The sequence below is a fragment of the Pteronotus mesoamericanus genome, unplaced genomic scaffold (assembly GCF_021234165.1).
Source record: "Pteronotus mesoamericanus isolate MK-2021 breed Mesoamerican mustached bat unplaced genomic scaffold, CSHL_Meso_final contig_46, whole genome shotgun sequence".
Taxonomy (NCBI): Eukaryota; Metazoa; Chordata; class Mammalia; order Chiroptera; family Mormoopidae; genus Pteronotus; species Pteronotus mesoamericanus.
In genome coordinates this window covers 2716795-2744382 of record NW_026555170.1, presented here as the reverse complement: position 1 = coordinate 2744382, position 27588 = coordinate 2716795, and the positions used below count along the sequence as shown (strand labels likewise).

The following is a 27588-nucleotide window of genomic DNA, read 5'->3' as shown; positions in this document are numbered from 1 at the left end:
AGAGCATGTATTCTTTCTTTGTTTTAATCACTATTTATCCCCCCTATACTCTCTTTCACCTCCACCCATGCATCAGGAGGCAGCCAGGGTCCCCCAAAGGGGGATTTGTAACAGGGTCCAGAACTTGGGATGTCCAAGAAAAATATAATATATTCTCACCCCTCCCCCCCAATAAGGTGGGCTGCCATGGGGGATGGGAGACATGGAGCAGGGCCATTTAGTGTTACTTTGCATATCAATAACAGGCCAGCTTCATACCTGACATGGAGCAGGGCCATTGTGAGTCATTTTGCTTGTCAATAACAGCAAGGTAGCTTCATACATCATTTTGCAAAGATGGTTATTTTGCATATCAACAAGGCTAACCAGGAAGGTTTGTATAACTTAAACCCAGCATGTAACTGGGAAGCAGCTTCCCCCGCCCCCCAACCCTTACAGAGGCTGCAGATAGAGTTGGAAATGGAATTACAAGGGAAGATTCGCACCAGGATTTAAACCCAGGCGCAGTAGTCACACTAGAGGCTTATGACCACGTGGCTTTGGGAGCAGATTGGGGGCTCCCTTGACCACACAGTTTAAGAAGCTGGAAAGCAAGATGTAGCAGCCATGCAGAGCAGCTCCCCTGGTTACTGCTCATGAGCATGAGAGCTCAAAGATGGTTCATGCCACGAAGCAGAGGAACAATGTGATGACCATGCGGGAAGGAAAGGGATGAAAGGACTCTTGCTGGTGGGCCAGAAGGTGCCACATGGGTTTGGATTAAGAACTGGAGATCGTGGCGATATAGCTGATGGTGCTGGGAACAGCAAGAGGCCTGCCCCGCTGAGCCATGGACTTCTGTTCTTTTTTTTTCTGAAGGATGGTACCCCTGATGGGCCTGACTGGGCAAAGTTGGGGAAAGGCAGGACTGTGTGTGTTGGTTGGTGTTTTAAAGGGATTTTCAGATTTAACAGCAACATTTAGCCATTATTCAAAACATGTGTAACTTTTGAATACATAGTTGCTTTCCTTTCCACCAGACTCTGCCATTGAGAGCCATAGTTTCTAACAGGTGGCAGGCAAAAAACCTAGAACAGAGGGGCGCCAGGGTGGGGGGTGGGCGTTGTTCCAGTAACAGTACTGGGCCCACCAGTAGGTCTGCTTTCGGTAACACCCACACCCCTCACCCCCAGAGCATGTATTCTATTTAATATTAGACAACCATTTAAAATGATTATGTAGCTCTCCCTGACTGGTGTGGCTTGGTGGGTTGGGCGTTGTCCTGCAAACCAAAAGGTTGCAAGTTCAATTCCTGGTCAGGACACATGCCTGGGTTTTGAGCCAGGTCCCCAAGTGGGGGCATGGGAGAGGCAACTGATGGATGTTTTTTACACATCGACACTTTTCTTCCTCTCTTTCTCCTTCCTTTCCCCTCTCTCTAAAAATAAATAAATAAAATCTTTAAAAAAAATGATCATGTAGCTCTATATTAGTGTCATAGAAGTTACAACATAACACTTAATGATAAAAGCTGGTTATAGAACAATATGCACAGTAGGAGTCCACTGTAATTAAATGTATATAAAAATACATACATAGAAAAGAAATTTTGTGAAGACGAGCGATGAAATTTGAGCAAAGGAAGATTATCTCTAGATGGTGTATGTATGTAGGATTTTTTTGTTTGTTTACATGTACTTTCTATTTTGCTACAATGATCATAGATTTCTTATGTAATTCAAATACAGGAAATTTAAATAATATTTTTCTAATTCTAAATTCTTATGTGAATTATGTAAGATCTACTGCATTATTCTTAGATGATAATGCAAACTAAAAAAATAATAAACGTAGATCGATGGATGGATGGATTGATGGAGAACTGATCACAAATAACATTACTGGAAATCTACTCACATAAAACCACCTTATTAAGAATGTTTGTGGTAGAGAGTTCTTCCACTAAAATATTTGAAAATAAAATGACTTTATTAATTTTAAATGACTATTTTCAAATTCAATATAGTTTTACATGAGCTTAATTTTATAAAGAGATGTACAGAGACATACAATTCATTTCACTAAATGACATGACCAAGTAATTTTGCTGCTATGGCCTTTTTGGCTGAGACTGAGAAATTAAGCTAGATAAGTTGCTTTTCTGAGCTTATGTTTATGCCATCTTTCTTCTAAGTATATGCATCAGTCAGCTATTGCCATAATAATGCTGCATAACAAGTTATTCTAAAACAAAAACACATTAAATGCTCATAAATCTGAAGGTGAATATCACTTTGCTGATCTCGATTGTTTTGGCTGGGAAGTTATCCTTCAGAAAGCAGGATGGCTAGACATGGCTCCAGGCATTAGACTGAATTCAGGTCTACTTGGGACATGCTTTTCTAATGACTGGAGCACACAAATAACAAGTAAAATTACACGAGCACAATTTGTTATAGCCTTTTTCCACTTCCATTAGCTAAAGCAAGTCACATGGCCAAACAGAATCAATGAGTTAGGAAGTATATTCTGTCCCAAGGGGGAAGGAAAGTGCTTGAATATTGATTAAATGTATTCCTAGCTATCACAGCTAACAAATCAGATACTGGGAAGTAACTAACCCACCAGTCATTACATTGAAAACTCTATAACAAGAGACTGTAATTTGGGAGTTGAGAGAAACCTTAAGTCAGTCCTCAAGTGGGCATTTTCATATTCTGTTTTGCATGAATTGTAAGTCTGCCCTTTATTCTTTCCTGTCACACTAAGTGAACCATTTGCCCTTGTATGAGGCCAGGATCACACTGTCCTAACAGACATTCCTGTATACCTGTACAGCTTTCTGTAGAATAAAAAGTATCTGTTCACTCAATTAGACAATTTTACAGCAACCAAATCAGTTGAATGGTTCTCTCAAAGAGAAGCTGGTTTATGATTAAAGAGCAGCTAGTCATAGAAAGGTGTTTTTCTTCTGTGACCTGGGAGGACTCCTCTTACAGGTAAGAGGAGAAATGCAAGTTAAACATGGTGATATTTAATTATCTCTAGGTGAAAATGAAGAGTTAAGAATGTCATTGGAAAAAATACAATCATCCTTTCCTAAAAAGCGCACCTGTCTTGGCACCATGAGACCTGTCATGTAAAGTTGGTAAACGTACCATCACTTTCCTCCCTCCAGCTGCCAGAGTTCTCCAACATTCCCATTTTACTCCCTTTATTCCCAGTGCTGTGCAGGTTATGTTGTGTTATCTATAAGACAAAGAAAAAGGATGACGTGTTTTCTTGAGGCTTATTTCAATATGTCCAATGTTACAGAAAAAAGGAGGTGAAAAGTAAGAATACGAGTAAGTGACATGGGGCTCTCCCCCATCTCATAAGACATTCAGCATGGAAATGACTTTGGATGGGTTCTGGTAAGCGTAACAGAGCTTCAGAGGGATTCAAAAGACAATCTGCATACGTTTGAATTCTTGCCCAGAAGAATTTGTGCTTGAGCTGAGAATACTACCTAGCAATATAATTAAATCCTAAGGTAGAAAGTTAGGGGAAATGAATGGAGTCCTGCCAGTTTTGCTGAGACCGGATTTTTTGGATTATTATTTCTCTTTCTTTTTTCTATTCATGAGTACCCTAGATACTCTGAGTTGGTGACACTCTGAGTCATTATGAAGAAAATGAATAGTCAAGGTATTTAAGTGCAGGATGGGGATTTGACCCTCTTCATCCCCTCTTACCTCTCAAACTGGGAAGATAATAATTCTGTACAAACCATGTCACTTCCTTTTAAAGTTCCTGAATATAACATCAGAAAGGGGGAACAAATACTATCTTGTTCAGATATTTTCATTTGTCTTTGTCTAATGCATATCAATAGCTGTTAAATTAAGACCAGAATTTACCTGAATAAGGTAGTTTTTTTCTTAAGGAAAGTACACTTTTTAATTTATTTTTATAAATAAACTTAAAGAAATAAGGAGATTATTTGTTATAGATCATTCAAAGGCTTTCAGATGAAGCAAGTACATTCTATTTGGTGCCTATAAGGCAGGTACTTTGTGCATTTAGCATGTGCTGTTAGGCTGGAGGCCTGGTCAGATTTAAAACTTTTGAATATTTAATACTAGACCGGAGATAAGAGAGTTAACTGTTTAATATATAAGATGGCAAGAGAGAGATGCAAAAATAATGACTAAGAAGAGTTTGGTGACCAAGATGAAGTTAATATATCAAAGGTATTAACTATCCTGTTGAAACTAAGTTATCAAAAGTAATTAGATGTTAATTAGGTTTTCATTACTAAAGCTTAAACATTATTAAAAATAATATACTTCTAAAACCACCACTCTAATAAAACTACCATTTTTTAAATATGTAGTAACACATCACCTTGCTTGACCCCTCAGTAGTATTCAACACAGCTGACCACACCTTTCTTCTTGAAAAACCATTTTCTTTGCTCCAGAATTATTCACCACCAGTCCAGCCTGGAAGTCACTTTTGAAAGCTTCCTAGTGTTGTAGTTCCTTGGGAATGAAAATGAGCCCCCCCCCCCCGCCCCTCCCTGCCCCGTTTATTCTGTACTCACTCTCTACAATTGCCTCAAATACCATCTAAATGCTAATAGCTCTGAAATATCTAATTTCCAACCAGATCTGTTTTCTGAGTACCAACCTGTATACTGTCTATTTGATTATTCTACTTGGTTCTCTGACAAATCTCAACTTCATATCCAGAATGGATTTTTAACTTTTCCTTCCCAAATTTCCAACTGAATCAAATATGTGAATAACACCACCCACCCACCCGGTGGTTTAAAGAATCAATATGGAGATTGCAGTTAATGTTTCCATCCCTGCTCTCAATCATGCGTAAATTTTATTTTTCTCACCTCCAGAATGTAGCTCAATCTGTCCTCTTTTTCTCATCTCCCCAGTTTTAAATCTTGTCTAAACACTTTCTTCTCTCTAACCTGAATACTACAATGGTCTCCAAAGTGGTTTCCCGTCTAGTCTTAATTAATTTCAAAGTATCTCCCCTGTAACACAAAGTGGTCTTAAAATGAAAATAGGTCTCCATCACTCCACTCAGGAAGTTTCAATGGCTTCCCACAGGATGAAAAGGATAAATCCTGAAGGCATTGCTTGATCTGATTCCTCAAGGCACACCCCTCCTCTCACTGTGCTCCAGTCCCCCTGGTCCTTCTTCCACTTCTGTAAGGCATCAAACCCTTTCCCACCTCTGGGTTTCTGTCCCTCTGTTCCTGCCGTGTTCCACCTGGCACGCTGTCCGCCAGTCTTCCCTTGGCTACCTCTGCTTCTCTCCCCACTTTCTCAGAGAGCTGCCCTTGACGGATATCCACTTCCCCAAACCAGCTTAGGTATCCCCTATCGTATCCTAATTCCCTCATTTCGTAGCACAAGTCATAGTTTATAACTATATATCTACTTGGTTAATATCTTTCTCTCACAAAATAAATAGCCTTTTTTCCAGGGCCTCTAGGCTAGACACTATAGAAGGCATAAAGAAGGTTCCAGCAAGTCTCAAGCCTTGAGCAGGATGAATTAGATCTGTGCAAACATACTTGCACAGTGTAAACAGACCGTAATAAGTTCCAAAGGAAAAATACAGGTAAATGAATGGGAGACACCTTTGGCTGAAACATCAGTAAAGCTTTTCACAGAGGAGGCATTTCAGACAGCTCAAAGGAAAACAGGGTGGGATTTAGATATATGGAGATGGGGCCTGGAGACTGGAGTGAGAAAGGACAAGGACAAAGGAAATACATTTTACCTTTAAAATGCCTTTTGTTTTCTCCTGTCTTTCTTGGCTGGGTGCTCCAAGGCAGTGTTTCTTAAACTTTAATGTACAAACAAATCACCTGGCATTCTTGGAAAAATATAGATTCTGATTTACCAGGTCTGGGACAGGCAGAAGTCTACATTTCTAAGTTCCCAGGACTGCTGAGGCTGCTAGTCTGAGAAGTGTACTTCGGGCAGCAAACTCCTCGACTGCACCACATGCTGCCAATTTGAGGCAGCAGCAGGGGGAAATTCCAGGGCCACCTACGGCTGGGCAGGTCTGCTTGGCCTGAAGAGCTTCTGGGGACAGAGCAACAGGAGCTTCTTTCACTGTTAGTCTTTTGGGACGGATCAGAAACCATAATAAACAGAGCAGAAGGAGCTGCCGTCTGTAATAGAGGAGGCCTCTCCATCTCAGACTGGGAATAGATTGCATCATTCTATCCTCCAAACTAGCAGCACAGAAACTGGGGGAGAGATAGCAGCTCTATGTGGTCACTGGCTTGCTTGTGTCCTAGCAGAATAAGGGATTCTTTGTTAGCTCAGAGCCTAGCAGCTTTCCTGGATCTTGGTGGAAACAGTCATTTTAAAGCAAAAAAAAAAAAAAAAAGGTCTTTCAAAAGTATTGCTGAAATAACAGAAGGAGTAATTAAGGTAGTTCAAACTACCGAACTCAGAACTTAAAACGACCAACCAGGTCTGAGTTAAGGTGGAGGTCCCGATGCAGCAGGCAGTGATCTGAACAGTCTTCGTGTATTCCTATTTTTTTCTGGATACTATTTTTCAAAACTTTTAATTCAAGCAAGTCGAGAGAGAAGAGCCATACTTGGCTACTTGTGATAGAAATTCAGAATTAGTCACTGTTTCAACTTAGTTATCTGTGCAATGTCTTAGTAAATCTTAACTGACTCCTAACTTAATAAACACATATGCAGAAATCTTTAAACTATTCATCTATCCCCTTAGGCCTCTTCTTTAGAAATAGAGTAATAGGTAGCAACACTAGGACATCTGGATAGCCCAAAGTGGAAATTTTTTAAAAAGCACTTTTTATGTATGTAAAATTGTTTTTGTAAAAACAGGATTGCTACATTGCATCTGTGAAGATAAAATATGATTGATTGCTTGTAGCAGAATCAGTGCTTCTAGAAACAGCTCTGCTAGAAACAGCTTGATTGGAAATGCAAAACACACTCTCAATTTTCTCCTCCCATTTTTTTGAAGTTACCCAGATGGGTGGTCATGGGATGAAAATAGCAATATTTATTTAGCACTTACTGTAGGCCAGGTACCATGCTAAATATATTACATATGTGTTCACTCCAATTAAAACCATCAATAGATAGAACTGTGCATTTTTTCAGGGACAAGAAATCTGGTATTCAGAGAAGTTGCCTAACATAATAGAGCAAGAAGGAGCTGAAACAGAGTTTCAAAATAAAACCTGTTTAAAATAAAATCCATGTCCTTTCTACCATGGCATGCTGCTTCTTAATACCAGATGACTTTGTTTCTTGCTGAGGATGGTTTGATTTCTTATTGCAGCTGTTCTCATATAATACTGAGTCACATTGAAAGTCTATGGGTTAGTGATTGGTTAAACTTAAAACTTTTAAGGTCCCTCCCAAACTCATAAATCCTCCCTCCTCAGTGCTGTTGCACATGCTATTTTCTGCCTGAATTCTCTTTCTTTGCTTCTTTTTTTTTTTCCTACTTAACTACTTCAGGTTTAATCTGAAGACCTCAGTTTGATCATTATTTCTTCAAGAAAGTCTTCCTTTCCTTCGCCCACTATTTCTACTATGTGTTTTTTATAACATTTACCTTTTGATTGTAAAACCTATCACTAATGCAATTTTATACTATGTATGGGTTCTAAATAGCAGATTCTTTGTCTCTTTAGAAATTAGAAAATGTAATGAACTATTTATGTCCTGTCCCAGATGACTCACCTGAATACTGACAGGATGGTTGTAACTGTCATTTGTTTATGAGCTCCTTCTGAGCAAAGCATTGGGTGACAGAAAGTAAAGACCCTTAAAACTTGTTCCCAGCACTCAAGGAACGAACAATCAGATTGGAAAGATGTGGCTAAGAAATATCAAACTATTACAGAGCAACCAAGTCCAGGATGTAACCAAGTCCTTTTGCAAGACTAAAACATCTTTGGTTTCATTTTTTCCAAGGAATGGTTTCTTCTTTTAGTCTCTTATCTGTATGTTGGTATACGAAAGCTGAAACAGCATAGAGTAAGGTAATGTAATTAGAGAAGCCGCAAGAAGCTTTGAGAAAATGGAAGACCAAAAAAGATGGAAGGGAGAAAACGAGAATTGCAGTTTGCCACGTGTTTCAGTAATGCCCTACCTTGCTGCTTTTAAGGTTCTCTTTTTGTCTTTAACATTTGCCATTTTAAATATGATGTATCTTGGCGTGGGCCTCTTTGGGTTCATCTTGTTTCAAATTCTCTGTGCTTCCTGGACTTGTGTGTCTTTTTCCTTCACCAGGTTATGGAAGTGGTCAGCAATTATTTCTTCAAATAGGTTCCTGATCCTTTGCTCTCTTCTCTTCTCCTTCTGATAACCCTATAATGTTCTCCCAAAGATTTCTTAAACTATCCTCATTTTCTAAACTTCTTTTTTCTTTTTGCTGCTCTGATTGGGAGGTTTCTTCTACCTTGTCTTCCAAATCACTGAATCGATTCTCTGCTTCATCCAACCTACTCTGTAGTCTTTCTAGTAAATTCTTAATTTCAGATATTGTATTTTTCATTTCTCACTGTTTTATTATGGTTTATATATATATTTTTTATGCTTACTATCTTCTTCTTAAAGTTCCTACTGATTCCATCCTTTCTTCCCCTAAGTTTCTTGAGAATTCTTATAACCATTGTTTTGAACACTGTGTCTGGTAGATTGCTTGCCTCTATATCATTTAATTCTTTTCTCTGGGGGTTTCTCCTGTTCTTTTGTTTGGGGCATACTTCTTTGTCTCTCCATTGTGGCTGCCTCTCTAGATTTATTTCTGTGTATTAGGTAGAGCTGCTGCGTCTCCCAGTCTTGGCAGGGTGGCCTTACATAGCAGGCGTCCTGTGGGATCAATGGCACAGTCTCCCTGATCACCTGAGTAATGTGCTCCAGGAACGCCCCTTGTGTGGGTTGTGTGAGCGCTCCTGTTTGCAGCTGAGTCTTGATTGCTGTTGGCCCATCCATGGGTGGGGTGGCTGACTATGTGTGTTGAACCTGACCACAGTGTACGTATGAGCTGTTGTACAGGAGCTGAGCCCATGAAGCAGAATCTGCCCCACCAGAGTTTGGTTCCTGCCAGGATCTCCCATAGGGTGTGCCTCTTGTGAAGTTAATTGGGTGATGCTCTGATGCAGTCTGAAGCCTACCACTAGGTGTATTCCTCCTGGAGCCCCTTGGGAGGGATTCCAGTGTAGGTGAATAATCAGATGCTGCCTGTGACCAGCCCTGAGCTACCTGTTAGGGGCTACAAAGTGATTTACATTTTGTTGCTGCCTCTGCTAAGCCTGGTTGCATGTAGCGGGGGCCCAAGCAGCATACCAACCCTGGCTTCTGAGTCACCCTGAGACCTTCCTTCTCCTGCTGGCTGCCTTTTAGTCTCAGTCACTGAAAGAGTCTCTGGCAGTAGGTGAACTGCATGAGGTAGGTTCTGAGTGAGTCAGCAGGTAGGGGTGAGTGGTGTGCACCAGGTTAATAGAGATTCAAACTTGGTGCCAGTGCTGGGTCTAAGGCCATGCAGGGAAAGTCTCAGGTTACATCAAGGCCTGCCACCGCCCACCTGGGACCTGCAGACTTTTGTGGTGGGGCAGGGTCTCAGGGAGTCCTCAGGGTGGGGCCAGTAGAGTTCATCAGGCTAAAACATTGATATTTGGGCTTCTGGAGGGAGGACTCTGCACAGGAACAGTGGCTCCACTTGAAGCATGGGGCAGGGGCGGGAACAGACCCCCCCAAGAGCCTTCCAAAGAAAGTCTTCACTGTGGGCCTACGCTGTCCACAGCCAGCAGAGTCCTCCTCAGGGCAGGGGTTGGCAAGGTGCAGCCACAGAGAGTTAGGAAGGTGGGGCTTATGCATTCCCTCCAGGCTGACTCAACATGGAGGGGATTGGTCAACCCAGGACAAACAGCATCTGTGGGTGGTGCAGGAGAGGGACTCGGCACAGACGCAATGGCAGCTGACCCTCTAGCCCTCTCCCTGAAGCCATATAGTCCATTCTCTTCCTGTATGGCTCCAGTCTGTTCTGAGCCACCGTCCCTCTGCTGGAGTCCAGGGGTCGCGTCCACAAAAGAGATTTTGTATGCTGATCATTTATGAGGGTGCCCTGGGTTCCTAGCAGATTCCTGTCTCTCCCTGACAGATGGAATCCCCACCAGATGTTACGCAGGCTCCTCTTCCAGGCACTGGTGCTCTGCAGTGGGGTGCCTGGCACGGGGCTGATGCCTCATTCTTGGGAGGGAACCTTGGCAACTGAGGTATACCTTCTGATCCACAACTGTTGTATGTGGGTTTGGGGCCAGCCCTATCCATGTCTCCGCCCTACCTACAGGATGCGCTTCTGTAAATCCTTGCTTAGAAGACTTCTGCTCAGCTAGTTTTTAGTTGGTTATTCAGGTTGATTGTTCTATAATTTAGTTGTAATTCCAGTTTGGTCCTGGGAGGAGGTGAGCCTAAGTTTCCCCTACTCAGTTGCCACATTGGATCTCCAGTCCTGGATGCTGGAGGTCCAAGATAAGGGTGCCGGCATGCTCAGGTTCTGGGGAGGGCCCTCATCTTCCAAGGCTCTCAGTACTTTTGCCATAGACATCTTTGCCATAAATCCATGTTTTCCTTTTCTATTCTAGAATGTAATAGTAATTTAAAAGGCTGTAATTCAGCATCCAGGAGAACTATAAGGTATTTTTCTGTTCTACAGTTCCATGATTAGACTTTTAGGAAAAGAAACCAACTATGCTTGCTTTCATGTGCTTAGGGTTTTCTGTTACCTATATGCAAGAAAATGGCAACAAAGTAGTCCTTGGGGAGGGAAACTTACTTTTTCCCTGTACTGAGCTTTCTTGCACTGAGCCCCTTTTTAATATCATGTATTATTTACTACTAATAAAGATAATTTTAAAAACAAATATTTTAAAATGTAGGTAGACAAAACATTTTACTTGTTAAAGCAGAGCCCTCCTATAAATGCTTACATCCTGTTCTTGCTCTTCTATACAACCTTATAATTAGTGATTTTTAAAAATAATAATTCTTAGGAACTGTGGGAGGTGGAACAGAGATACAGAAGGTTTTGATGATGTAAATTGCTATATATTCTGCAAATATTTGTAACTACCTGTGATAGGTCCTGGGCTGGGTTCTTTCTCCTTCCTCTAACTTTTAGAAGGCTTCTTGTGTAAATACCCAAGCATTTTTTTTTTTCTTTGAGAGTTCTGCATGCTTAAAATGCTTCCCATAGATAAGGGATGGTCTGTTCTCCATGAAATCAGCAATGAGCTCACCTTCAAGGAGAATGACCCAGGGTACTGAGGTAAGTCCAGGTATTTGGTTGAGGCAGAAAATTTTTTACTGATGTGAAACGAGGTTGAGGTACGTTGATGACCTACGTGTGGGTGAGACAGAGTAGTTGTACTGGTTGGGGGCGGGGGGGAAGGAATAGTAATCTTGAAATGGAGTTGCAATATTGAGAAAATAAAACATAAGGAGGAAGATTTTTTAAAAAGGAAGGGACAGAAGGGAGGGTGGCTGGCTACAGGAACTGATTCAGGGAAATTTTAACTCACTAAATTGTTGAATTACCCAAAAGCTGATTCTAAAGATTTGTAAACAGAATGCCGAACACACTAAAATAATGGTGCACCATCATCTAACACCCTGCAGAGCACAGACTAGGGTGAGGTAGGCCACAGAACTTAAGGGAATGCCAAAGAACTCAGTAATCAAGAGAAATAGTTTAATAAAATATTGAAAAAATTAATGCAATAATGTATGACGAAAAATATCAACATTTAAAATAAGGACAAGGATAGTATTTCCGGTCTTTCCTTTTTCTTCAGACTCCAAGAGGCCGTGGGTAGGGCACTGTTAGTGATCCTGCAGAAACTTCCTACTCAGGTACTTTTTTATTAATGATGTTTCCCAAAAGTTAGTTCTTATAGTCTCGTGTCACATCAGTGAAAACTTTTCTTGAATGCCCCAGCATTTATCTGTAGCTCTCTTCTGTCTGAAAACCCATTTCCCTTAGCAACTGGCAGCACTGAATCATCTTGGATCTTTTCCAATTCCTTCCCAAACCACAGTGGTCACTCAGCACAGAAATCACAGACCTCAAACTGGCTGTCTTAGGGGTTGAGCTGGGAAGGAACCCGGATATGTTTTGTTTGATACAAAGCATTTTTTTTAAAAAGAAAATATTATCAACATTTTAAAATGAGAATATTTTACATGAAAATAATTTATATCGCTCACTTCTTGGAAAATTCGAAAACCTAGCAAAAGTAGGCCCAAATTCTTCGTGATAGCAATGGGCGATTTAGAGCAGAGCGGCTCTGCCTGCCCTTTAAGCTCTGTCTAGTTCGCCACCTCCTGCACGGTTTCCTTACTCGTTTACACCGCCTGCCAGGCCCCAGGAGCTTTCAGTTTGCCACCTAGGAACGCAGGTGCAACGACTAACAACCGTCTGTTGGGTTCATCTGTTCTCTTCCAGGAAAATAAATGTTTTTCCTTGTTGTCCTTTCGAATACAGTCTTGCACAGAGGCTTACAGAAACAGCTCACCTTTCCAGCGGACAAACTTCTCACACCCCATGAAACTTGCACTGCGCTCCGCGCACTGTTTCTCACCGGCCCTTTGCTCCAGAGCCCCTTCCCCTGCACAAGGGCCTTCCCTGGGTCCCCCACCACCTTCGCTCTGGAACCGGGAGGTCGCATCCCGGCCCCCCGGCGCAGCTCCCTACCCCGGGCTGGGGCGCCCGGCTCGTCCTCGGCGGCACTGGGCATGCTCAGAGGCGGCCGCGGGGGCAGGTTTGCTTCGCAGGCGCTCGCACTCGGCGGCCGGCGGGCGCGCGGCTGCAGCCGGAGCTCTGGCGCCTGGAGTTGGAGTTGCCGGGAGTTTCGCCCCAACCCCTCTCTCTTCGCGCGCGGCTGCCGGAGCCGGCGCGGGAGCCGCGAGAGGCGGCCAGCCAGCACCCTAGGCGGCCGAGCCTTGTCCGGAGCCCGAGCTCCGCGCGGGGCAGCCGCGGGGAGCAGCCTCGCCGCTGGGACGCGTGCCGCGCGCTGGCACTGCCCGGGCACGAGCCGGACTGCACGGTAGGGCCAGGGGAGGGGAGCGGGCGGCCGAGGCAAAGGCCCGGCCGGGGGCATGCGGCTGCAGCCGCCGCAGCGATCGGGGCTCCCGGCGCACGGTCCGATGCGGGAGGCCGGGGCAGGGACCCTGCGGGGGCGAGGAGGAGTAGGCAGGAGCCCAGATAGATGCCTTCAACTTGGCAGGCGGCGGGATAGGGGGGCTGCGCGCCCCGGCGCGGCTGCTTAGTGCGCGCCCGGAGCGATCCGGGTGGCGGGCTCCCCCGCAAAACTGGGACCCGGCGTGCGGACAGGCTTGGGCAGCCGCCGAGCGGAGCACTTTCCTCCGAGAAAGTTGAGAATGGAGCCCTTTTATTCTCATTGTCCCCGCGGTACTGTAGTCCCCAGGGTGCGGCCCGAAGCCCCCCGGGTGGAGGAGCTGAGTGGGTCGCTGCGCCCCTGGGCTGAGATTCTACGCCCGCTGAAATCCGCGAATCACCCCGAGCCTCGCTTCCCTGGCGTCTTCTAGGAAAATCATTCCTGCCAAAACTGAGGAACGCTCTCCGAGCGGGCACGGCTCCCTGCCTCTGGGGCGCTTATTAGCGCGATGCCCCCTCCTCAGCCTCAGCCGTGGCCAAGGGCGCCGGGTTTCGTGCTAGCTCCTGAGGTGATGCGCGCCGGAATGGAGCCTGACACACATGGTGGGGCAGTGTGGCTGGGGCAGGTGGCCAGCCTGACTTTTCCTCCAGCTTTTCCTTAGTTTTACAGCACCCTACCTTCCCCCCCACCCCGCCCCGCCCCTGTTCATCTTTGCAGAGACGGAGCCTGGAGGAAGGGCCAGGTGGAGAGTTTGGGTGGACATACTGTTCCTTGGGAGAGAGCGCCTGGGTCGGATCCGCCTTGGACTCCGGCCCCAGGACTTCAAAACGAACCCTCTCCCCTTTCCTTTATTCCTCCTCTGGGGCCGAGTGGGAAGTATCAATAGCAGGGCCGGTGGGTCTACAGGGATGTCCACCTCATCCCATTGGTCTCCTTCAGATCGTGTTCCAGGTGACTCCAGGACCCTAAAAATGGCATTGTGTGGATTGCGAGGGTGTGGAGGATGCTGATGGTTTCTCTTGGCTCCACTTTTTTCACTTCTTGTTTTGAGTTTTGGGGCTTGGCCTGCACGCCAGTCAGAGCTGTGCTGTCATAACCCGAGGGGGGTGCGGGGTAGAGGAGCCTGGGCCAGGCAGTGAGTGAGCTGCTGTTCTCCTCGCCTCTGAGGCTGCTCGTGGGAACTGGTCCAGAAATGATTATGCAGGCTAGAAATATGCCTCTCTTTTTTTTTTTTTCTTTTTTGGCTGAACACCTTGGCTGTTGGGTTTGTGTGTTAAGTTCTTAAAGGGGCATCCACACACTGCTCAGTTACCATGTTTTAGGGGCACCCCATTTGTGTTGCATGCTTTTTTGTGTGCTTTTTCCTAGGGGTAATCTGCTTTGGGGCACATTTTCACATGTGGGAATCACCTGGTGTGGGCTCACAGGCTCCAGAGCCAGACAGACCTGAGGTCAAGTTGTAGCTTTACAGGGGATGACTGTGCTGACGGACAAATTGCTAGCCACTCGAAACTTCAGTTTTCTCTTCCATCAAGTGGGACTAATGATGATGACTTTATCTCCTTTCATTGCAGGGTTGTTGTGAGACTTGGGTGAGATAATGGAAATGAAAAGTGCTAAGAAAACTTTAAAGCACTATTCACGTCTTACTGTGTTTGTGCCCTTTACAAAGATTTAAAAAAAAAAACAATTTAAAACAATTATAATAAGATTGCTAAGTCTTCTTCTCTGCCCACTCCTTACCAAGATGTTTAGTTGCTAAGGTCTTTGGAGTAGCCATTTATCTTCTTTTTTCCTCTTCCCTTAAATCTCTCATTTGATGCCCCCGTCCTCATTTATCTGAGGGAAGCAGCAAGGTGTAGGTTAGGAGACAGGGTGGGATTGCCTTCTAGTGAGTGTACAGAGTCCTGGTCCCTGGTTTCAGATCCACGGTTGATGAACACATCAGCAGACCCTGGGGTGGAGCTCTGGCTTGGCTTCTCACAGTGACCTTGAACTGAGGACTCATCCCCTCATTGGGGAGGTCAGTCTGTGAGGGAAGGAGTCAGTGCTGAGCAGAGGCAAAAACCGGTGAGATTGTCTCTCACACCCTCAGTGAAGGTTTCATCGGGCTCCTGACCCCCCACCCTCTGCATCTTCCCAGATTCCAGGGCAGTGGTTCTCAAACACAAGCATCAGAGTCACCTGGACTAAACCTAAGAGCATCACGGACTTTCAGCGTGAGAGAGAGAGTAAAAGAATGAGGTTTGTTCTGAAATGCCATTATCTCCTCTGTAGAGAGAGAGTGTTTCAGGAACTTCCCTAATGCATTTTGTGCCGCTTATCACTGTCCAGTTTTAATAATCCCGATTACTCTTCAAATGAATTGATTTTACACACAGAAAAAGATAAGATCTCCCCTCCTTTTTGTACTGTGAAGCATTTAGTCTTTGGTTTCTAGGTCATTCCTGGGTAGACTGAGATTGGTGATCCTGATATTGATAAATCCAACAACAATCCCATTTTCTTTCTCTGGGAATCTCAGACATTTGTAGAGAGGAGGTTGCATGAAGTTCTGGCAGCTTGAACCTTAAGATCAAAGAACTTACAAGTAAGTTTAAAAAGAATTGCAGTGTGGTGTCTTCTCTGAATGGACGTCTTACCCAGGCCTCGAGGGAGGTGAAGTGCATCCCATGATAGATGTCCCATAGTGGTCAGATTTGGTGAAGACCTTCCATTCCTTCTGGAGGATGGTGGTGTAGGCAGTAACCGAGATGCTCTCTCCCTCTTCAAGAGGGGGGAAGGCTGTCATTCAGGGAGCAACTGTGCCGCATCAGTGCTGCTTGGTGTGATTTAGTTTATTATCAAGCACTTCGAGGGCACAACCCAATCTTAAGCTATTCTCCTTGTCCCCTAAGCTATGGCCCTGGGCTGAGAGCTGACCATGACCGATGGGCCTAGATTGTGGTACTGAATTTTAGCTGCTTTGTATCAGAGGCTTCCGGATCCTGCTCAAGTCAGGAGGATTTCTGAGAAGACTTCCTAACGCAGGAACAGGTTAATGTAGCCCCCAAATGGACTGTTAGAGGAGGTCTGAGCACTTAAACCAGCCTTGTGTTGCTGTGCCAAATGGAGTCCCAGCTGACCATCATGCTTTATCTCAGCTTTACATTTGTGCTTTTATTTTTAAAATGATTAGCACTAGAGAAGCCTATCAGTCAATCAGAAACCTATCCAAAAAAACTCAGGTGTAGCACTTGGTGTTTTAGTAGATGTAACTGCAAGGCCCATGCCTGTCTTCCTGACTGTAATCGGCACTCAGTGAGAAAACAATCTCTGGATTGTGGATATTAACCTTTACTAGCTAATTGATATGGTTTTGCCTACTTAACATGAGTAGGAGACATTTTTGTTTTAAAATTCTTTCCCATAACTTCATGTTTATATTTTGGGTGTTACCCCTACTTTTAACTGCTAGGAGATTTTTCCTTATCACTGTTGTTCACTTTTGTCAGCACATGACCACATGATATCTTTGCTCCCTTGGCTAAGTCTGTTGTGAGAAGTCATTAGGATACTTTATTTCTCTTTGGTCTGCTGTTGTCACTGTTATATCCTCAGCCTTCCAGGAGGGTGCTTTTTAACTAAAACTTGGGTTGTACTGTACTTGCTCAATTCTAATATACATTTTTCACACTTCATCATTTTCCAATTTCAGAAATCCAGATGGCTCTTAAAATTATGAACACACTTAATGTATGGTTTCTTTCTTTTTTTTCCTCCGTAATCTGGCATGTTAATAGACTGACTTCGAATTGATGGCATTCTTTTGGGATAAAACAAAGCAAGTTTGGTTTCATACCTCAGTAGAAAATATGGTTTCTAGTCAGTGCTTTCCAGCTGATAGAATTGAGTAGCAATTGAATTAGCTCAGCAGTTTCCAGAGTATGTTGGAAGAACATTGTTGGGGTGGATGTTAATAGGTGTGCTTTTGTAAAGGGCAAATCAGTTTGGATGCACTGCCTATTATATTTTTCCTGTCTTAGAGATTCTTCGCATGTGCACATCATATCAAAAACTCTGAGAAGCACTGTAGTTAAAAGTATCAGCAAAAAAAACCTTTGTCGTATTTATTTAATTCAATGTTTCCCAGAACAGAACGTTTTGAGGATTTGTGTGTATCTTTTAGGACTCCATTACTGAATTGGCACATTCAGCAATTCTAGTAAGCTCTTTAACACCATCTGTGGATGGGGAGGTTTCATCTAGTATATCCTTAAAGTAAAGGGCATTCATTAAATATGGATATTAATTGATTAATGAACTCTCTAGGTGCTTACTGGGTTTTTTGTTGTTGTTGTTGTTGTTGTTTTCAGAGTAGAGAGAAAACATTCTAAGCTGTGGTAGTTAAGAAAGTCTCCATGGAGAGACTAGACGAAGAAAATGTTGTGGGTGATGGATGGCACTTTTTGTAGAGGAGAAGGGGTGTTTTAGTTTGGTGGTGCGATGGAGCAGCAGTGTGAAGACTTATACTTGTGCCTGCACATAAGTAAATTTCAGAGCACATAAAAAAGGACCATGCCTGCCTAGCTCAGTGAGGCTGAGTGAAGCTGCGTGGTCTAAAAACCTATTTTTAAGGTCTTTTCTTTATTTTGTAAATTCACTGAGGGAGCAGATGGGTTCCAGTGACCACAGGACAGCTTAGCTGTGGACGAACAGGAGGGGACACACAACACTCAGGTTGAAAACAGAGAGGGATGGTGCATGAGAATGAAAGGGAGAAAGAACGTGTTCCGAGGACTTTAGAGCGTAGTAGTTCCAGGCACAGAGAAATTCATTCGAATGTAGGTCTGGTTGAAGAATGTTGGGTATTTCTTCCAGGGAAAGAGTGTCCTGGGAAGACCCCCATGAAGAAGGGTCTTAACTGGAGTTTCAAAAAGTAGCAAGAAAAACAGAACTTTTACAACTTAATAATAAACAAGAAAATAACCCGCTTTAAAAATGGGCCTAGGATTTAAATAGACATGCTTCTAAGAAGATATACAAATGACCGATAAATGCTTAAAATGATGTTCAACATCATTAGTCATTAGGGAATTACAAATCAAAACTATAATGGGATAACACTTTACATCCACTGGGATGGCTGTAATAAAAAAGATACAATAACAAGTATCAGTAAGGATGTGAATAAATCAGGATCCTTGTGCATTACATGGTGGGTGGGAATGTAAAATGGTGCAGCTACTTTGTAAAACAGTTCCTCATAATGTTAAACACAGAGACACCTCATGACCGATTCCACTCCTTGGTATACACCCAAGAGAATAGAAAACATATGTTCATGAAAACACTTGCACACAAACGTTCATAATAGCCCAAAGTGGAAATAACTCAAATGTCCATCAACTAATAAATGAATAAACAAAATATAGTACATCTGTACAATTCCTTGACAATGTGCTATATGGAAAAAGCCCAGCACAAACGGCCACGTGTTGTGTAATTCCACTATGAAATGTCCAGCACAGGCAAAGTCATGGCGGCAGAAAGAGCATCATCAGTGGCTGCCGGAGGCTGCGGAGGGGACGGGATGGGGAGTGACCGTTGATGGTGTGCAGTTTCTTTTTTGGGGTGACAAAATATTCTGGAATTAAATAGTGGTGGTGGTTATACAACCTTGTGAAAACTACTGAATTGGACACTTTCAAAGCGTGAATTTTATGGTGTGTGGATATCAATTAAAACAGAAAAATAGCAAGAAGGCCACTGTAGCTGGGGTACAAGGAGAGTAATATGAAAAAAGTGGTGAGAGAGGGCCAGGAGTAGGGTATCAATTTCAGGTCAAATTTTCTGCAATCGGGAAAAAAAAAAACCCTAAATAATAATTCCTTCCTCATTGTTTGTCATTGAGTCTCCTAGGATTTTCCTGTCACTCCTTCGTTCAAAGATCCTTCCCCTGAATTAAGAGGGTTTTGTTCTAAGTTGCTCAGAGAGTCAGTGGAATCTTTCTCAAGACAAGTGCCTTGTGATCTTCAGATCATAGTGTGTTTTTGGACTTCCCTCTGGACACTAATTCCATAATTCGGCTTCCTTATTGTGGTCCACCAGACGGCAATAGTCAGTGCTGACTGGGCAACTTCTGTTTAGCTTCTCCCTGAAGATTTGACTGTGGTAGACGTTTTAGTGTCATCTTCTAATTTGTTTATGGAACTCTGTCAAGCCCTTTTAAAAACATCTCTGTATTAAACAGGATTCACATGGCACTGGGCATTACTACAGGCAGCAACGTATTTGGGTCCAAGAGTCAGGATACCGCAGGAGGTTTAATACCGCTGGAGCTGAGGCTCCTGTCCCCTCGATAGAGAGATTTCTCCTGTTTTTAGCAGCGTATTGTATCTGTGCCTCTCTAACTCATGGACAGGAAGCACCTGGGGATGTTGTTAAAGTGCTGATTCAGTAGGCCTGGGTTGAAGCCTGAGATTCTGCAGTCATAACAAGCGCCCACTGCTGAGGCTGCTGCCGGTCCATGGATCACTCTGAGTAAGCGCTGATGCTGTATGGAGAAGATGGCTTTGGAGTGGGACAGAGCTGAATGCGAAAGGTGGCTCCATCATTCATTGGCTGTGGGAACGTGGGCAAGGTAATTAACATCGGAGCCGTAGTTTTCCTATTTGTAAGATCCAAGTAAGATCTAGCTCTTGGAAAAGTGTCTAACATGATGCACCTGGAATGTTAAGTTTTATTTGCCTTTTTTCCCCCTCCTCACAAGGATTGCAAATTCCATGGAAAGGGCAAAACAGCTAATACATAAAAGAAAGCCATAGGTTTTGAAGAGGTTTGTGATTTGTGTGGGTGAGATTGGGACGAGGAGAGGATGTAGAGGAAGTGGGATAATGAATCGTAGTCCTGAGGGCAACATTAATTTGCTTATTGGTCCTCAGATTACCATCGTTTTAATAAAGTGACTGTGCTAGTGTCAGCTGAGTCTGGATGATTTTTAGGCAAGATACTGGGTCTCTGCTTTCTCACAGTTAGCTTCTGTTTGGCCGGAAGGTCTTCTCTGAGCTGCTCCGTTGTTGCTGCACTTCCTTGGTGGAGTGGGCTCTGCCCATCCCAGCCTTGCTGCCCTCCCCTCTCCCTGACATTTCTCTCTTATGAAGACCCGAGGAAGTAAAGGAAGCCGAAATGCGGGTCATTGAGCTTCATTAGCAACATGGGATAAGTTTCAGGGGATGAGGTTGAAAATATTTGCTTCATTGTTGACTTCAGAAAATCTGGACATTAGTTTGCCTTCCCCGAGTCTGTTAACCTTGGATAGGTTAAATTGAATTAGGTTAATGGGGAGCAGCCAGAGGAAGAACTGGGAACTAAATCCTGGCACTGACTGTAATTCTCCCACCTGGAGCCTGTGTAGCTTGCCTCACGGAGCCTCAGGTTTCCTTCGTTGATATTTGGAACCAGTAGTAATCCCTGCTGGGCTACCTCCTGGGGTTGGTGTGGGGCTCAAATGAACAGCATTGGTGCGGGCGCTGTGAGTTCTGGGAGGATGCACCTGCCTGTAAAGTCTGTTCCGTCACACCCTCCTCCCCCCGCCCCCCCCCCCCCGCCCCCCCTGCTGGCTTGGGTAAGTGTGTCCTCACAGGGTTACACAAGGTGAGTCGTGGCTTGTTCACTTTTGTTCTGTTTCTGTCTCCTTTTCCTCATTTGAAGGAAGGAAATAAGAGATTGTGTTTGCATTTCAATTAAATGGACAGATCCTTTTCACTTTCTTTTGGGGAAAAAAAGAAACATTATTTTTAAGATTTTAACAAAACCACAAGTGCAATAAACCAAACTAGTTTGCAGTCTTCACAGCCTGAAATTCATTGCTTTCCTAAGGATAGTGATTTCATCCTGTGAGGCCCTGTTCACCGTCCTGTTTGACCATTTTTTTTTTTTTTATAGATTGGCAGATGTGGGTATTTAGTGACTAATGACTTTGAAGGAAACAAGATGACTCACTTTGTTATGGTGCCTGGGCTGAGTATTTAAACTGATGCTGCACCCATGTGGAATAATCAAAGATAAGGTGTTCAGGTGGAAGCTTAACTGGTTAGACCTCACTGGCATTTGCTGTCCTACCAGAAGGTGGAGGTGGAGGTGTCATGTGGAAGTGGGAATGATCTGATTTCTGAGGTGAGTGATGGGTGTGTTGGAATGTCCTCACCTTTTATAAGCACTGTTGGTAACTGTGGTCAGAGAGGTTATATATCAGTGAGTTGCTCTTTGTTTTGAGACTGCCTAGGAATATGTTACCTCACACAGTCTAAGGTGAAAGCCAGCACTATCTATTAGTTAAGGAATCACTATTATTCTTGAAGAATATAATCTACCCTATCATTAAGGTAGCAATAAGGAAGCTATCCTGCTGCTGAGAAGGAGCTGGGTGTTCCTGAAGTAAGACCTTTAAAAATGAAATCCTTATACAACTATAATAATAGTTAAAAAAAAAAACAAAACAAAACTACCTTGATGGTAGAAATTTGGCACTTATATAAAGAACTCAGTTCTTATAAAATGGATGTTTCTCCTAATTTCACCTTTGGAAGATGAGATTTTCTTTTCTTTTTGATCAGATTTTTTTCTGATATTGCCAACCATGTAGCCATTGATCTATCTAGTGGCTGATTTTTAAAAATGAGTGGGGAATCCTGAATTCAGGCGCCTTGTGTATAAATAGCCCTTACTCTCAAATCCTACTAGACTGTGAATTCTTCCAAAGGCAGGGATATTCATTTGCATATCCCTAAGGCCTAGTGTGTCTGCCATGTAGGAGAAAATCGGTAAAAATATGTTGAGCTGGATAGCTACTTTCTTCTGGGATTTTCCTCCACTGTCTAGTTTATGAATTTTTCTGTCAGTATATTATTTTTATCATTGAACATTTCCCTAGAGATTATTATGTGTTAACATAGCACACAGTTCTGAGCACTTTACAAGTACTGATTCCTTTCATTCACACAACTGTTGGAGGTTGGTACTGTTACTTATCTCTACTTTACAGTTGAAAAAACGGAGACAGAGAAAGGTCAGGAGACGTGTCCAAGGTCCCTCAGCTGGGAGTTGAACCTGGGTGCTCCAGCTTCAGGGTTCCTGCTCTCAACAGTAAGTCCGGCTTAGCCTGAGCAGACTCCCCTTCCTCCCTGCTTCAGCTCTCCCGCATTGCCCTTCTTTCCCTCCCCCTGGCTTTCCTGAGTTACAGAGAAATGGGACTAGATGTTCCTGCTCGTCTTCCCTTATTTCCAGTTCCTTTGTCCTCTGCCCCCATTCTGCCCACTTCCAAGTTCCAGGAAAAATGTGACTCTTGAGTTTGGAAAACGAGCATTAATATGTAGAACATCAAAAGGTCACTCGTACAGGCCCATGCTTGGGGTGAGGCCATTCACACAGGGGATATTTAGAATGAGCTCTGTTAACTGGACAAGGCTGTGTCCGCCAGCCCTGGCCTCTGCGTTTGCCCAGTGACAAGCTGTGTGACTTCAGTCAGTGCTCCTCACACCTTTCTGTGCATGAGTTACCCGGATGTCCTGTTGAGGCACTGATTCTGATTCATTGGGTCTGAGGTGGGGCCTGGGGTTCTGCATTTCTAATCACATCCAGGAATGACAAGGTTGCCAGTACTTGGTGCAAAACACTGACAGAACTCTGAGTCTGAGCAAGGTCCTGCCTGCTGTTTCAAGTGCTTTCTTGCCCAAATAGGCCTAATCCCTAACCTGGGACCCAGAGCAAGACATAAGAAACACATCTAAAGAGATACACATTAAAGAATTGCAGGTTGCATGAAGACAGTCAAGGAGAAGCTTGCGGTGGAATGAGAATGAAACTGAGAGTAAAGGTAAAGGAAATCTGGTGCTTTCAAAATGAAGCGTGTTTATTATTATTACCAAATGAGAGGAGAAAAGGAAAAGTGCTCTATTTATGATGGAAAGTTTATTACAGAGCTGCTCTTGTGAACAGCTGTGAGAATAAAAAGTGTAGTAACTCCTGCTTGACTTGAAGTTTCATAAAGAGCCTATGCTCCTGGCCCCTTAGATTCTCAGAAGTAACTTGTTAAAGTTCTTCAAAATCTCCATAAGTCTCCTTAGCTTCTCCCCACTTTCCAACTCCATCTCCTAGGGTATGCCATGATGTCCAAAGAATCAATATTGAGATACCAGTTTATGGTCTATAAAATGTTTTCATTGTTTCTCATTTGAGTGAGATTGTATTTCATACTTGCCCAGCTGTTTTTTGTACATGAGAGTACTGAGGCCTAGAGAGTCTCAACTCCGGGAGAATCATGGGCTCACAAGGGACAGAGTTGGGGGCAGGCGTGGGTGAGGGAGAATAACCTTGTGTCCCTTGCTCTTTATTCTAGGCCCAGTTGCTTAAAGAAGTTTATGCTAGTGGGCAGCTGAACTGGTTTGCCCTGTTTGGCCTTGCACAGGACAAGGCATATAGGTGGATTTGCTTTTTTAAAGAATGATGTTTTTCAGTTTAACATGCATACAGAAACACAAATTACATGTTTACAGCTTAGTGAATTTCCATTCCTTGAACACACCCATTCTTAAGAGAGATCAAGAAAGAAATGCTACTATTTGATAGTGTAAATATGAAAGCTCTAAGTATACCAATTAAAAGACACAGCTTGCGAGCATAAATTTTTAGAAAACAAAACAAATGACAATTGTATTGCCCATATGAAACCTACTTTAATTATAAAGACACAGCTTAACATTAAAGGGATGGAGAACAGTATGTATCATGACAACACAAGTCAAAGAAGGCTGGAGTAGGTGCATCTATTTCTGAAATAGAAGACTTTGAGACTATAGTAACATGATGATAAAGAAAAACATGACATAAAGAAAAAAAAAAAGAAAAAGAAAGAAAGCAAGCCCCCCAGAATCTCCCCCGTGTCTGCTCCTTCTGGTTACTCCCTTCTCCATGGTAGCCACTGTCCTGACCTGTAACACTGCACATCATTTGGCCTGTTTTTGAGTTTTATAAAAACACACTCATACTTTTGTATTCTTTTGTGTCTGACTTTTTTCTGTCAATGTTGTGAGACTCATCTACAGTGTGCTGGGTTATAGTCTATTGTATAAACATACCACAATTATTGGTTAGGGCCATTTGAATTGTTCCCAGTTTTTGGCTATTAGGAATAATGCTGCTGTGAACATTCATGTGTGTATGTCTTCCGGCTCACAGAGGTATGTGTTTCTGCTGTGTGTGCATGTGGGTATAAGTGTTGGGTCCCGTGATGTGGATATGTTTGTCTTTACTAGATATAGCCAGCCGGTTTTCCAATGTAGCCATTCCAATTGATACTCCCCTCTGGTGTAGATGAAGAGTGCCATTTGTTACTCTATGTTCTTGTCAATATTTAGTTTAAATCATTTAAGCTTTGGCTATTCTGATGTTTGTACGGAGGTCTTTCATTATGATTTTAATTTGTAACTGTTACCACCATTTGAAGCTTAACATCTTTGCATGTGTATTTTGGCATTTGGAAATCCTCTTTTGGGAAGTCCCTGTCCAGGTCTCTTCCCTATTTTTCAATTGTGTTGTTTGTTTGTTTTACTTTTGAAAACAAAATGAGAGTTCCATAGAAACATCTATGAAAAGTCCTTGAAATCTATAGTGATGGCGGTCCCCTTTCAGTGATATCTGATTGCATCCTGGAGAGCCCCTCCTATAAGAGGCCCACAGGATGAGCTATAAAACCATGAGCAGGGAACGGAGCTCCAGCGTGTGTGGTCCGGGGGAATTGTGAAGTTGTGAGATCACCTGGAAGCTTAAAAGCACTGAACCTACACGTGAGCTTACCTTTTATGGAAGTCCCTCTGGAAGACTGTAAACCAACTCCAAAAGTATTGCTGAAAACATTTTTGGAATTGCTTTGAGTATATTGTTCTGGATATTTTTAGTTGATTTCAGAATGTGCTTTGAGCATGTATTTGGTTTTGGAGAAAAGCAAAAGACCTCTCAGAACCCAGTCCAGTGAATAAAGTGGGTGCTTCATGAGTGATTTAAAAGCCATAACATTATTTCTAAGGCTTGCCTATAAGGGGATGGAACTTCCTTTCTTGAGTGAAGTGTGGGGACCTTAGTAGGAAGGAAGAAGGCACTGCACGAGAAGCCTTCTTTTCCTGTGGCCTTTTAATCTTTACAGTAACCTATGAGGTACTGTTGTGAATATTCCACTTTATAGATGAAAAGTAAGAGATTTAGAAAGAGAAAGAGCATGATTTCGGAGGGAAACCTAGTGCCTTTTCCCCACCCTTCCTTACCTCTGGCAGGTGTTAAAGGAATTACAAACCTGTTGCAGCCAGAAAAACATGCAGATGGTGACGGTTTGGTTTCTACCCTGTCTTGTTGTAGATGCCCGGGAACTGGGGGCCCTCTGCCTCCTGGGGCTCTGAGGGGAGAGGAGAGCTCGGCGTCAGGCTATAGGGCCCTACTATTGGGGAGCAATTTAGGGTCTTTTGTGGCCTGCCTGGACTCATAGTCTGACCCATAGGTCCTACGCTGTCTGTTATTTTTTCTTTCTGGCTGGCAAGCAGCTACTCAGGAAATACTCTAAGGCATGTTAATGAACACTGTCACTGCCGGAAACTATATTCTGGGTAGTAAATAGTCTCGTTCCAGATGGGTACTTGTATAAAATCTGACCAGTGGGGGCAGAATATTGCTGAATTCTTTAATATTCATTCATTCCTGATCTTAAAAGAAAATTACCTATTAGTTTTCTCTGAAATATAATAATGGGTTAATGGCTTGGATGTCTAGTAAAGACCTTCAGAAATAATCCTTGAAAAGAATGCCCCAAGCAGATTGCTTTCAGATAGACCCAGGGGCATCCAGCTGCCCCTGAGATGTGAGGGGCCAAGCAGAGACCCAAAAATACACTTGACCGTCGCAGAGGCTGGTTCTCGCCCCTCCTGACTTGTGTGGTCCCCAACAAGCTGGCCCTCTTCCACTCAGATTGGGAATGTTGTCTCAAAGCTGAGGACATAGAAAGCAGAAGCTACAACCTTTTTCTTTTTTTCCTTTTTTTCTTTTTCTCAGAACCATAACAGAGAAGCCTCTGGACCTCTCTTGAGACTGCAGAGTAGAATGGTTTCTTCATTTGATGGTTTCTTCATTCTTAGCACCTCATATTCTGCACAGCCTTGGTCACTGGGGCAAAGCCCTGAGTCGTGGACAACCAGGAAACCAAATCATTTCCTATACAGATTAGAACTTTATTTCATTCATATTCACAGTTTTCCCTGGATAAAATAGGTACTTGAGATAAAATGGGAGGGCATTTTAATGAAAACCTTCCCTGGTAAGACATTCATTTTCTCACTACATTTAATTTCTCACTACATTTAATTTCCTATAGAAGGTTCTCGAGCAGGAGTGAAGAGCCAGGTGTTGCTAAGGAGCATTTAGTTTTTCCCAGTGACTGTGAATACCCGATGTGCCACCTTACCTATTTTCTTAGCAGACTGTAGTGTCCTATACACATGTACAGTTTGTACGCTTCAGATTTGGACTTTGCTAGTGGATGTCTGAATTTATTATGCACCTCCTGCCAAAAGAAAGGCACTTATAAATAGTGCTTTGTCTTTTGAATTTTACAGGGCACTGAGTAAACACAAGATATACATTGTGAGAGAAGAGTAAAGGACCGCCCACATCCTTATTTTCTGAGTGGGTGTAACTGATGACAAGTTCCTGGATGTGTAAGTAGGATATAGGTCACGATCCCACGGTTGTGTCTGGCAGAGCCACGGTAAACACTGTCTTGCTGTATAGGTCACTGTGTTATCGTACAGGTACAAGGGACTAAAGTTTTTTTTCTCCTGAAAAGGTTTTTTGTTTGTTTGTTTGTTTGTTTGTTTTTTTAAATCAGCCTCTTAGATTGGGAAGAAGGAGTTTGCTTCAGGGACTACTTGAGGCTTCCTTAATATAATATGAATTCTACACATGTGGTATGCCAGTGCTGCCACCTCTTCATGGTTCTTTCAACTCTGTTAATTAGGTTCTCTCATTCTCCCCCTTTTACAGGAATCAAGGGGAAGACAAGTTGTCCCTTGCTCTTAGGGTCCACAGCCCATGACTGTGACCCTAGGTCAGGCTCCTGACCACACACCACGCTCTAGCGAGGCAGTGAGCAACCGGTGGGGCAGGGCAGCATCCGGGGCTACTCCTGAGACACTGACTATCAGAAGAGGAAAGGTCAGACGTTTCTTAGTAGGAAGTATATCATTGGGGCAGCCCCTGCGTTTTAAATAGGCTCCATTTAGGTGAGTAATGGGGAAATTCACTGTAGCAGGTTTCAAGGAGAAATGGATTTTGAGAAGATCTCTAATGACATTTAGGGAGAGGGAAAGATAGTTGCCTTTGTTTAAGGGTGCTGAC

The 27588-nt window shown here is 43.3% G+C and overlaps 1 protein-coding gene across 3 annotated transcripts in view; it reads left to right on the top strand.

Moving 5' to 3' along the window:
- The first annotated feature begins 12974 nt into the window (after positions 1 to 12974).
- STXBP6 (syntaxin binding protein 6) overlaps positions 12975 to 27588 on the top strand; it is a 242813-nt gene continuing 228199 nt past the window's right edge. For 2 of the 3 annotated variants that reach the window (XM_054577887.1, XM_054577886.1), the window contains exon 1: positions 12975 to 13098. The gene's annotated coding sequence lies outside the window, so the exon portion shown is untranslated. Of the gene's footprint in view, positions 13099 to 15141; positions 15415 to 27588 lie in introns of those variants that run through there. The other variant, XM_054577888.1, reaches the window with a different exon arrangement.